This window comes from Sphaerodactylus townsendi, linkage group LG09, assembly GCF_021028975.2.
Source record: "Sphaerodactylus townsendi isolate TG3544 linkage group LG09, MPM_Stown_v2.3, whole genome shotgun sequence".
Taxonomy (NCBI): Eukaryota; Metazoa; Chordata; class Lepidosauria; order Squamata; family Sphaerodactylidae; genus Sphaerodactylus; species Sphaerodactylus townsendi.
The window spans coordinates 8,436,697-8,449,960 of record NC_059433.1 but is presented as its reverse complement, the minus strand read 5'-3'; positions in this window follow the sequence as shown (position 1 = coordinate 8,449,960).

The window sequence follows — 13,264 nt, the reverse complement described above, 5'->3', positions numbered from 1 at the left end:
GGGGTCCCCAACATCTTCGGGACCCACTGTGCTTTCTGGGAGGGTTGTATATGGGTTTTCGTGGGATATTGTTTTTAGAATGTGCTTATTTTAATTCACCTGTATGTTTTATACATGACATTATATTGTTCACCGCCCTGAGCCCTTCGGGGATAGGGTGGTATATTAAATAAATAAATAAATAAATAAATAAATAAATAAATAAATAAATAAATAAATAAATAAATAAATAAATAAATAAATAAATAAGTAAGTAAGTAAGTAAGTAAGTAAGTAAGTAAGTAAGTAAGTAAGTAAGTAAGTAAGTAAGTAAGTAAGTAAGGTGTCTGTTGTGGGGAGAAGGGAAGGAGTTTGTAAGCCCCTTTAAGGACTGTCAAAGGAGGAGAGAAAAGTGGGGTATAAATTCAAATGCTTTCTCTTCTTCCCAGATCTAACCCCCCCCCCCCCGGTGGGGGGTGGCAGAGTAGGGTTGCCAGCTCTAGGTTGGGAGATTCCTGGAGATATGGGGGTGGAGTCTGGGGAAAGCAGGGACCTGGGGGGGGGGGGTACAATAGATTCTATCCACAAAAACATCTGTTTTCTCCAGGGGAATTGATATCTGTGGTCTGGAGGTAACCTTCTGGAAGGTGCACAGATCACACCTGGAGAGTGGCATCCCTATTCATACCCAGAATATGTGTTCCTTTTTCTGTTAACCTGTACCTTTATGATTCCATTGCATTTTACACCTAGGCAAAAAGGAGACTCGTTTCGTGATTAACTGCTGTGTTTAAAACCCTAGCAGCAGCCATGAAAAAAATTATTGCTGCTCTAAATTTTCAGCAGATTTCTACCAATGTATACAGTTGTACGTGGCTCTGATACACTTAAGAGCTCAGTGGGAAAGGAGTACAAAGTAATAACAATGCCTTTTAATAGAGCAAAGATTTTGGCAACATGAAACAAGCTCTGAAAATCATGTTAGGCCAAATTTATGCATTACAGATCATTACCAGTGGAAGAAGCGGTTCCATTTAAGGATTCTTTCTGAAGTACCACTGTCTTTACAATGACGTTGCCATTGGTTATGTATTTTCTGTGTGGCTTCCTTTTTCTGAAAGATACCAAAATCAAGGTGAACACTCTAGCAATGTCCTGTGTATTCTAAAAGTGTGTGTGTGTGTGTGTGTGTGTGTATAGAAGAAGAAGAAGAGTTTGGATTTATATCCCCCCTTTCTCTCCTGCAGGAGACTCAAAGGGGCCTACAATCTCCTTGCCCTTCCCCCCTCACAACAAACACCCTGTGAGGTGGGTGGGGCTGAGAGAGCTCCGAAAAGCTGTGACTAGCCCAAGGTCACCCAGCTGGCGTGTGTGGGAATGTACAGGCTAATCTGCCAACTGTGTGTCACCTGGCATAAGGTAACACGTGCAAGAAGGTAAGGGCACCCAAACTTGGTAACATGCACCAAGGGTTTTCAGTTAGAGCACAACTGTGTAAAATGGGCATTTTAACAGGCATTGTTATATATTGTATTGTCGAAGGCTTTTCATCGGCCGGATTAGTTGTGAGTTTAGAAATATGGTTGCATCTTAGTGATGCTTCCCTGATTTGCTATTAGACTAGCTGGCATCTTCGCCCGGGTGCTGTGTGGTTTCCAGGCTGTATGGCCGTGTTCTAGCAGCATTCTCTCCTGACGTTTCGCCTGCATCTGTGGCTGGCATCTTCAGAGGACCCTCTGAAGATGCCAGCCACAGATGCAGGTGAAACGTCAGGAGAGAATGCTGCTAGAACACGGCCATACAGCCCGGAAACCACACAGCACCCAAATTGTTATATATTAATTGTTGCATTTTCATTTATATTTTTGAGAGATTATTGTATTTGATTTTATGTTTATTTGTATTTGAATTTTATGTTGTCCACCACCCAGAGCCCTTCGGGGATTGGGCGGTATATAAGTTTAAAAAATAAAAATAAATAAAATAACAATAAAACAGCACTCAGAGCAAGTCCAACAGCTCACTCTGAGTGTCACCCTCGCAACTGCCCCCTGTCCCCCTTGCAATGGTGCAGGAGGAGGAGGAGGAGGAGGAGGAGGAGGAGAAGGAGAAAGAGAAGAGTTTGGATTTATATCCCCCTTTCTCTCCTGCAGGAGACTCAAAGGGGCTTACAATCTCCTTGCCCTTCCCCCCTCACAACAAACACCCTGTGAGGTGGGTGGGGCTGATAGAGCTCAGAGAAGCTGTGACTAGCCCAAGGTCACCCAGCTGGCATGTATGGGAGTGTACAGGCTAATCTGAATTCCCCAGATAAGCCTCCAAAGAGAGACTGCAAGATTTTTTTTAAAAAAGTGGGATGGAGGTTGTAGTACAGAGGGAAATTAGGAGTCTATCCCTCTGGCTGTCATGTTCTCCATAGCTTTAGAAGCACGAGAAAGCTTCCCCTAAGGACCCCCCAGTCCCATAGGAACCCCGACTTGAAAAACAGTGAAGTATAGTCTTTTACCTCGCATAATCCTGCAGAACAGAGAAACCACATCCTTTGAAAGCACACATTTGACCACATTTCCATCTATCACCATTAAAACCTTTGTTCCAATCATTAAGAGTATGCGAATTAGGAACATCAAGAAGAATTCTCCAGCGCCGTTTCATTCCAACCCGATGTGAAGATGCTGTCAACTTTAATGAATACTTAGTGGAATCACTAAACACGGTGAGCTTCGGAGGGCAGGTTTCTCAGCAAGCGAGGCAGCTGAGCACTAGCCTCTTCCCTTCTGCGAAGCAATCATAAATATCTTCAATGGGGAAGAAACTGTGTATTGTAGCTCTGCTCCCTTTGTGATGCAAAGAAAAGTCATCCCAGGATAGCTGTTTGTAAATATTAAAATTTCTCAGCCAAAGACACAGCGTTAAATAAGCTATCCATGGCACTGAGGGGTATTTCGGAACACACATAATCGCTGCACGCATGAGCAACATTTGAAACACACTTTGGGATAAAATGCCGCTGGCATCTTAGGGTTAGCGAGAGCCTCCTTCTCCCCACCAGACGACAGCACTGGTGTTTTATGCTAAACTCTTAACAAAGTAATCTGCAGGCCTACTGAGAAGGGATCTTTCGCCTGTCTTTCCCCGATCAGCTGATCACTGAGTTTCTGTATCATAAACAAAGTAGGGGGGTGGGAAATCCAACCAAAAGACAAGCCAAGGAGAGCATAATTTGTCTTCCTCCAGTGGCGTATATATGCGGGATTTGCATAACTCTGCTTTCGAGAGCCAGAGCGATCAGATGCACTCAATCAACTCTGAGAATGTATGTATTTTGCAGCAAATGTTGTGTGAAGCAATGAAGCAATGAGACAGAAAAATAGGAAAGTTATGCAAAGAGGACTTCCGGATAGCGGTAGTATTCTTCTCAACCACACATCCATTTCTTTGCAGAATTCATCTCCCTGCTCATTCCAAGGATCTACTGGCTTCTAGCTCCTTGTATGAACATATGAAACTGATTTATTCCATGACAGATCACCAGTGGTGTACCACTTATTGGCACATGGGGTATCCCAGGGGTAGGGAACCTGCAGCTCTCCAGATGTTCAGGAACTACAATTCCCATCAGCTCCTGTCAGCATGACCAATTGGCCATGCTGGCAGGGGCTGATGGGAATTGTAGTTCCTCAACATCTGGAGAGCCGCAGGTTCCCTACCCCTGGGGTATCCCATGTCTGCAGGCACATGCCATTGAGCTCTGCCCCCCTCCTGGCCACCCTGAAAGCTGGCCTGCATGGTGGGCAGGATGCTGTTGTGCAGGCCGACCCAGGAACGGGCCTGCCACAGTGGCGCCCGTCCAAGCTGTCCCCAACTCACGAGCCCCACTTTACCCTGGCCTCCCTGCTGGCTCCCGTAAGTGGGGCGAGGGGGGCCACAGGGAGCCGAGGGGATGGGGGGAGCCAGTCATGCCCCCGGGTGCCATTTAGGCCTGGCACGCTACTGCAGATCACTGGCACCTTTAGCTCCTTACTATTAGCAGCTCGCCAGATCTCATGCAAAGAAAGGCCTCTCCCACCACCTGCCATCCAGGATCATTTTAACTGAGCAGGCTGGAGAATGAACTAGAGACCTTCTGCATGAAAACCGTGTATTGGAGCAGCAGTGGCATAGGAGGTTAAGAGCTTGTGTATCTAATCTGGAGGAACCGGCTTTGATTCCCTGCTCTGCCGCCTGAGCTGTGGAGGCTTATCTGGGGAATTCAGATTAGCCTGTGCATTCCCACAGAAGCCTGCTGGGTGACCTTGGGCTAGTCACAGCTTCTCGGAGCTCTCTCAGCTCGCCCAAGGTCACTCATTAAGTTTCCACGGCAGATTGGGGGTGTGAACCCGGGTTTCTCAGATCCCAGTCTCATGGGATGGTGATGGCCACTAACCTGGATAGCTTTAAAAGGGGCTTGGACAGATTTATGGAGGAGAAGTCGATTTATGGCTACCAATCTTGATCCTCTTTGATCTGAGATTGCAAATGCCTTAACAGTCCAGGTGCTCGGGAGCAACAGCCGCAGAAGGCCATTGCTTTCACATCCGGCATGTGAGCTCCCAATGGCACCTGGCGGGCCACTGCGAGTAGCAGAGAGCTGGACTAGATGGACTCTGGTCTGATCCAGCTGGCTCTTTCTTATGTTCTTATGTTCTTATGTTCTTATATTTTAACCATGCTGGTTCTCAAGTGACCATCAGATATTATTTGAAATGGAAGTTTCAAGAGAAATGTGAAGGTTCCTCCTTGGGCAAACCACCTCAGGTTAAGGATTGCCACTTTTCCGACATGCTTCTAGGTTACCATTGACTTTTGCCTCAAGTGAAACGTTCAAGGGCAGATGGGGAGTTTCTTCAAGGCAAAGATGTAAGGCATTTCAACGGGAGCGCCAGAATGAATAATGACAATTCTGAAACAGATACTTCCTTGCTCGTGGGAACCCTGGGGATTCCTTGAAAACCTGCTACATGTTTCAGTGCCAGTGAGGGCAAATACGCTTGTCAGAAAGTCAAGCTCAACCTCTCATTACTTAACTTGGAGCGCAGCGTTCAGTGGCTGCAAATTCCTGGAGGTGTTTTAGGACACCTGGGAACAGTTGCTTCTCTGAGGTTGCCGTATCTCACGAGACTGGCAGACTTTTCATGTAAAATAAAAGTGTGTGAACCTAGAATGCACCCTGAGATACCTGTCGGAGACGTATATGCAGGTACCTTACCAGGAGCAGCAGTGGCGTAGCAGGTTAAGAGCTCGTGTGTCTAATCTGGAGGAACCGGGTTTGATTCCCAGCTCTGCTGCCTGAGCTGTGGAGGCTTATCTGGGGAATTCAGACTAGCCTGTACACTCCCACACATGCCAGCTGGGTGACCTTGGGCTAGTCACAGCTTCTTGGAGCTCTCTCAGCCCCATCTACCTAACAGGGTGTTTGTTGTGAGGGGGGAAGGGGAAGGAGATTGTAAGCCCCTTTGAGTCTCCTGCAGGAGAGAAAGGGGGGATATAAATCCAAACTCTTTTTCTTCTTTTTCTTCTTAATCAATGTAGAAAACATTTTCAGAAAGCAGGAAATATTTAAATACAAGAATGGGTATTGTGGAAAGCTTACTCAGGTCAGGTAATTGTGAAAAGCTTCCTTCAGAACCATAGACAGACATAATCCACCTAACCTCTACACTTTGGGCCACTTCTGAGTTTGTGTAGAAACAGGACAAGGAGCAGCACAACTCATTTGCACTTCTCCTGATAAGCGTGACTCGCGCATCGTACCTGCAGCTCAAGATGCCATAGCTGAATTTCAGCTTCCAGATGTGCACGTTTCCCTTTCTCTCGAATACTTGAAACTGCTCTCAGATAACAGCATCAGCTTCAAAGGTGCAGTAATTTTCCTTCCTCCATTCTAATTTTCCCTCCCGTATTTTTATGAATGCATATTCGTTCCAGCCTTCATTGTGCTTCTAGATTGTAAAATGAATATTATAGCTTTACTAGCAGGCCCAGCCACGCTTCGCTGTGGCTGAGGGCAGTGAGGTCTGAAAGGAAGGGAGGAGGAAGGGGAGAGGCGTAACAGCCGGGTCGGACCGTTTGGGTGGGAACGCTCTTCCTTCCTCTCCCTGTGAGTTTTGGAGCCATTGGTGTGGCTGAGAGTACCTCCTCGTTCCCCAACGGGGGCCAGCATGGTTGTTCCTAACACCCCTCTGCGCAAGCAGGTTGCCACTGGCAGTCCATGCAAGGAAGCTATGAGGGAAGCGAGAGACTGCAGACCTCCCTATTTAACTTAACCGCTCTTCCCCTCCGGGAAGACACAGCCGCTCGCTCCCTTTCTTTTCTAGGCAGACCTTGGAAACCAGTCTGTGGCTTCACTGTAGCTCATTGTGGGCAGGTAGGCAGGGAAGGGAGGAGGAAGGGGAGAGGCGTACTAGCTTTTTAAAACGGCTCGGCTTGGAACACTCCTCCTTCCTGTCCCAATGTGTTTCTGGGGGATTCTGGCGGCAGGCGGGTTCGCCTGGAGTGTGAGTGCATGCTGCTGCGAAGGCAGCCAAGCCACGCCCCCCAGCATGGGGGCCCCTCATTGGTCTGCTGTGGGTTTGGGGAAACATGCCTTTTACTGGGCTCTGGTGTGACCTGTGAGCCTGGTGAAGATCCGAAAACATGCCCGCAATGGAAAACCACACCATGTCCAAATATGGGGGCGATCAGTCCAGCCGTTTCCGCATTAGGGCGTGAGTAACAAACTCACAGTTAGCTTTTATATATATATATATAGATAACAAAATCAAAGCCACTTATCAAATGCACCTTTGATGCACAGTTGTTCAAAGACACCCAAGGACCATTTAAAGCTGGATTTGGAATTTCTACCCCTAACTTCAAGGAGGTAGGACAAATTTAACAAAGAAACAGATCTAGAAGACAGTTCATACAGGACTGTTTTCCTGCAACATCCACAGACTTACATGGGACTTCAAGGAGACAGTCTATGCAACAGACAAATGCTGAATCTGGTGATTTCCTTACTATTCAATCGTATTTATACTTGAAGAGAGGCATTCTCATTCAATACTCAACAGGGCGGTGAAATGTTGAGGTGGGAGAAGCTGAAATAAATAATTCAAATGTAAGACTCTGGAAAACTGTATTGTAAATAAACTGTAAAAACTCTAAATAAACAACTTGATAATGCAATATCATAGATATTTTGAAAAGAGGGAACCCAGTATTCCTTCTCATCCTGTGATACCACAAAGCTCCAATCAGTAGAAGGCTAGGTCATTATTAAAATTATTAACCAAGATTTTTGGAGCAAGTGAATGCATGTTTGCTGCCCTCTAAATTCCTGAGCAGTTCTTTAATCAATTGTTAATTTCTTTAGATATTTATACCACATTTTCCTCAATAATGACCCAAAGCTACTGATGTCCCCTCCTTCATTTTATTCTCACAACCATCATAACCAAAATGATTTCGGTGCTTGGACTTCTTTCATTTTTCCAGCTGGTTGCCACTGTTACTCTGGCAGCATTTGGCAAATGCAAACATAGCTTTTTAAGTTTCTTAGGCCCTTTCCGCACGTGCCACTTACAGCGCCCTAGGGATGGCAAAAACACTGTCCTTAGGGAGCTGTTCACATGGGGGGTGCAGCTGCATCGCAGCCACGCCGCCCTCGCTCCCCCCAGCAGTGTGAAACCGCTGTTTTCAAACCTTGCTCCCCGAGCGAGGTTTTCTGGAAACAGCAGCTTCCAGCTGCTGCTGTGCGAATGGCAGTGGCTGGAAGGCGCCATCCCCCCTTTCCTGATCGATGTACCTTCCCTGCGACCTTTCAGCATGTCGCCCAGGCCTGGGGACATGCTTCCCCTGACCTGTGACTCCAGAGCTGTCGCGCAGGGCAGGAGGGTGTGTCCCCTGGCCTGGGCGACACGCCAGAAGGTAGCAGGAATGGTACATCGATTGGACGACGGTACAGTGCTTTCAAGTCTGCCGTCTCTCCTTTAAAAGTCTCTCTTTCACTGACTGTCCACACGAACGGTCCCGGGGTGTGTGTATTGGCGTTGTATACTCCGACGCACCCCCCAGCATGGCCGTGCGAAAGCAGCCTTAGAAAAATTCTCAGGAAAGCCTTGTCTTCCCAGCAAATTGGAATTTGATCTCCATTTTTTTTTGCATTTTTGCATGAACTTCCATTCTGTAGTTTTGGGGTTTTGTACAAGTCCACTGCATATGAAAAAAAATGTTTCAACTTCTTCTTAACATTTCCTGCAAAGTCGATCAAAATTTGTATTCATCTTCATGATATCTTTTGGTGTCACATACCATCTATAAAACATTTGAGGTTTCTGGGCTATAATAGTTCCCATTGTTGAAAAGACACCTCTTCTTAAATGTTCTGCATCCTCTGGAGATTCGATTCCATACTCCTCTGCATGACAGGCAGACTATAATATGGTGAACTGGGCTTGATTCTCCATTCTTCCACATGCAGCCTGGTAGATGACTTTGGGCCCGATGCAATTTTCTCCAAACACTTTCAGCCCCACCTAACTCTTAATGTATTTGTTATGCAGAAAGAAATGGAAGGCAGTTGTTAGCTACCTTGAGAGTCTGGTATGGAAAAGTTTTTTAAAAAAAAAATGTCTTTTCTTTCTATTCTTCAATTTAGAAAAAAAGACTTTCTATCAGGTTTACAGTAGCACAACTTATTCACTGTTATTGAAAGATGTTAAAGGAGTGTGGAGGGAAATGGGTTGTATTACTCTAAGGCAAATAAAAGATGTCATGGACACATATAGAGAGGGGAAAAGGCTTTCTATGGGAAAATGAGTACACCTCTCACAGTTCTAAATTACTGTACTTTAGCTAATATTGTAATGCAAAGCTGACAGCTGAGAAAAAAAGCAGATTAGAGGATACATTATTGCATGCCACAACAAAATATGTTCACACTAAAATGGGTATTTGGTAAAAAAACAAAACCCAAAAAATCCTCTCAACAGATGCCTTATTTTGAACACTCTTTACATTACAGGCCATATATATTCCCCAGCACATAACACGTTCACTCTCTATCACAACTAAATTGTGTTCTGTAAAAGAACACATTTACATTACTCATCCAGGCAAAAACTCTATTGTCATGTATGGACAGCAAGTGAACTTTCATCATAGTGTATGGCAAGTTTAGAATCAACGACTTCCATGTGAATCTAAGCCTATGAACAGCCCCATTTAAGTGGTTCCAGAGAGCCAGTGTGGTGTAGTGGTTAAGAGAAGGTGGATTCTTATCTGATTCCACACTCCTCCACGTGAGCAGCAGTCTCTTATCTGGTGAGATGGATTTGTTTCCCTGCTCCTACACATGTAGCCTGCTGGGTGACCTTGGGCTAGTCACAGTTCTTTGAACTCTCTCAGCCCCACCTACCTCACAAGGTGTCAGGTGTGGGGAGAGGAAGGGAAAGGAGTGTGTAAGCCACCTTGAGTCTCCTTACAGGAGAGAAAGATGGGAAATAAATCAGAGCTCCTCCTCCTCCTCCTCCTTCTCTTCCTCCTGGCAGTATGGGGATACCTGCAAAATGGAAAAGCCTCCATGATGCCAAGAAGCCTCTATGGCAGTGATGGCGAACCTATGGCATGGGTGCCAGAGGTGGTACTCGGAGCCCTCTCTGTGGGCACCCACAGAGTTCATCATGGGTGTGTGTGGAAAATCACCCCCCCCCACACACACACACATCTAAGCTGGCCTAGGCTACTGAGCACGATGTGCATGCACCGTGGTGAGCAGGGAGGACTCAGCTGGCTGCCTGTGCTCCAGGTGGCTGCTGCCCGATAGGGGGGGCAGAGGAGGCAGAGATGCTAGAGAGGCACAGAGCGGTGTGCGTGGGACTTGCTGGAGGCTAGAGCAGGCTGGCCCCTGCTCGAGCGGGTGGGGCAAGGGAAGAGAGAGCCCACCGGTTTTTTCTAAACGAAAACCTCAGCATTCAGGTTAAATTGCCGGGTTGGCCCTTTGCGATAAATAAATGGGGTTTGAGTTGCAATTTGGGCACTCGGTCTCAAAAAGGTTCGCCATCACTGCTCTATGGGGTTCTATAGACTCCTGCTGCCTTTTTATTGGCTTAAGTCTAAACTCACAGGTACTGGCACAAGGACATTTTCTGTCCAGGAGGGAGCTGATTAAAGTCAGTTCTTCCCCCGGACCTCCACCACTGCACTAGTGGAAGAGCGGGGTACAGGGATGCAGTGTCTTACACCGGGGAAGCAGCTGCATGCCAGCAATTTTGCCCCTCTGCTGGGGTAAGTGACCCAAGGAAAGCAAATTTGCCAAAGCACCGCACACCATTCCCACAAGTGGATTCAGCCCCCCCCCCCCCCTGGATGGGGCTGCAAGTCTTCAGAATACTAACAAAGATGTTTATTCTCATGGTGGCAGAGGAAAGTTTGAAAATGTGATTTAAACATCCTGGTTTGGAAGAATTGAATTAGCGCTCTCAAAATAAGTGCCTTCCATTCAACTCATCCAGTGCCACGTGTAATCCTAATACATAGTTGAAAAATGAGTACAATGGGTTGGCCCCAGTCGGCTTTCCTCCTCCGTTTCCTGCCATAACATAGTTTGCTTCCCACATGGCTTTTGAATATTCAGCTCATACAATTCTTAACTGGGATGGTCAAAAATTATGCCTGTTTTCTTTCTCACCAGAAAAAAAAGCTGGCTGGATCCAGCTCAATGTGATTTTGCAGTGAGTCTGCCAAATAAAATTGGGCATTTTCATGAAAATGAGGCCCACATTTCTTCTATGCTGCTCAGTCACTGTTCAACTGAACAGTTCTGGAAGCCATGCTTAAGACTTGGTGAAATTACTGCTCTACCAACTGGCCATTCCAATGTTCATCAATCAGGGAAGTTTTGCCCTGGTGCCTCTTCTGGAACTATGGTATGTCAGGATTTCCCACCATCACGTTAAGTAGCAGTGGGAAAGAAATTAAAAAGACTAGATTTCTCCCAGAAGTGATTGTAAACCATAGAGTTTTTGGCAATTCCTAGACAGCACAGATGTTTTGTCAAAGGCTTTCATGGCCAGATTCAACTGGTTGTGGTGGGTTTTCTGGGCTGTGTGGCCGTGGTCTGGTGGATCTTGTTCCTAACATTTCACCTGCATCTGTGGCTGGCATCTTCAGAGGTGTATCACAAAGGGAAGACTGTTACACAGTGTGTCAAGAGAAAAGGGAATGTTTGGGGTATATATTGTCCCACTCTGAAACATGGACAATATATACTCCAAATATTCCCTTTTCTCTGGACACAGTGTGTAACAGACACTACACTTCTGAAGATGCCAGCCACAGAGGCAGGCGAAACGTTAGGAACAAGATCCACCAGACCACGGCCACACAGCCAGGAAAACCCACCACAACCAGTACAGATGCCATTTTGGGGGTTTTACCAGAAGTGATGTCACATTATCACTGATAGCTATTCCCCATATCCCTGCTCCCTTTGTCTCCAGCAAGTTGCTAGACCTAACACTTATTCTACCTTACCTTTAACCTTTATTGGCATAAAAGAATTAAATACAAGACTTTAAAATCAGCTGGGCTTTAATATCAGCTGTGCTGCTGATCTCTCAATCTTATAGCTAAGAAGAGAAACGTAGAGATTGTATTAGCAACGCATGAGTTGAAATCAACTGGTAAATGGATCACAATTCTCTCATCAGATAAAGGGCTATTTCCATGACATTTGCATAAAAGCAAAAGCACAAAAACACAGGCTGAACAGTTTCTATCTGTCTGGAATAGAGTTCTAGCAACCCGATAACCAGCTCCAGTCTCTCCCTAAATGATGCAGCTGTAAACAGTGTAAACATGTCCGTCAGCTGCAAGTATCCAGGTGGTCATCTGATTTCACTGGATCAACTCCACTTTCTTTTAGGGAAAATCTTACATTCAGCCACTACATTCAGCGGCAGGAGAAGAGAAGTGGAGCTCAGCAGCAAAGCACATGGATGCCAAAATCCCAAGTTCAATCACCAGTTATAAGGCTCAAGTGACATTGCTTGGGCAGTCAGAAAAGGCAATACCAGGCTAGATGGAAAGACTTCTCCATGAAATATGAAGCTGCCCCATACAACGTCTAGATATTTTATTTGTGCAAATACTGGTGCTGCCACATTACTTTTGGTAGAGAACTTATTTAGGGGCAAGAGGGGATTCTCGTTATTCCGCACCCCCCCAGTGGATGTCTCATTGCCTCCAACTTGTGAAATTATAACATGATTAAACTATATTATTTAGAATGGAAACATCTGAAAAGGCCACTGACAGAGCAAAAAGATTAGCTAAGTAACACAGGGAGAGAAAAAAGAATTTTGAATCAAAGCAACCCTCCTTGTGAAAGCAGTTCCACATTTAGTAGACTCTGGCATATAAAATCTGTCAGCTAAAACACAAAGTAAAAGATCAGATGTCTATATAGTCGGAACGGGTGGGTATAAAATAAGACCGCTCACTTAGAACATTCGGAAAAGGTCACATAAATGCAAGGTTGCTTTCATGTATCTGCCAACTATACCATTTTCCATTTCAGACAAAATTAGCTAAAACATACAAATCACCGATGGAGCTGAAGTAATCTGACAAGCTGTTTTGTTTCTGTTTTGTTGAAGGGCACAGCAGTCTGTGCTTTCCATTCAATATCTTATTTTATTTGCTTCAATGTGGTTGGGATACTTTCCCATGGAATGGTCCTAGCATAATAGCACCAAGCTGTTATGCAGCCAGTCAATGGCACTATCGTCTCTCATTTCACATAAGGCCAGGTAAAGCCAATACACAAACAGGTAAACACACTGTAATATATATGCATCATTTCACCAAAGGCAGAGAATAGTGTGAAGTAGCTTTTGTGAAACAATTAAGAACATAAGAACATAAGAACAAGCCAGCTGGATCAGACCAGAGTCCATCTAGTTCAGCTCTCTGCTACTCGCAGTGGCCCACCAGGTGCCTTTGGGAGCTCACATGCAGGAGGTGAAAGCAATGGCCTTCTGCGGCTGTTGCTCCCGATCACCTGGTCTGTTAAGGCATTTGCAATCTCAGATCAAGGAGGATCAAGATTGGTAGCCATAAATCGACTTCTCCTCCATAAATCTGTCCAAGCCCCTTTTAAAGCTATCCAGGTTAGTGGCCATCACCACCTCCTGTGGCAGCATATTCCAAAACACCTCCAATCACACGCTATGCGTGAAGAAGTGTTTCCCTTTATTAGTTC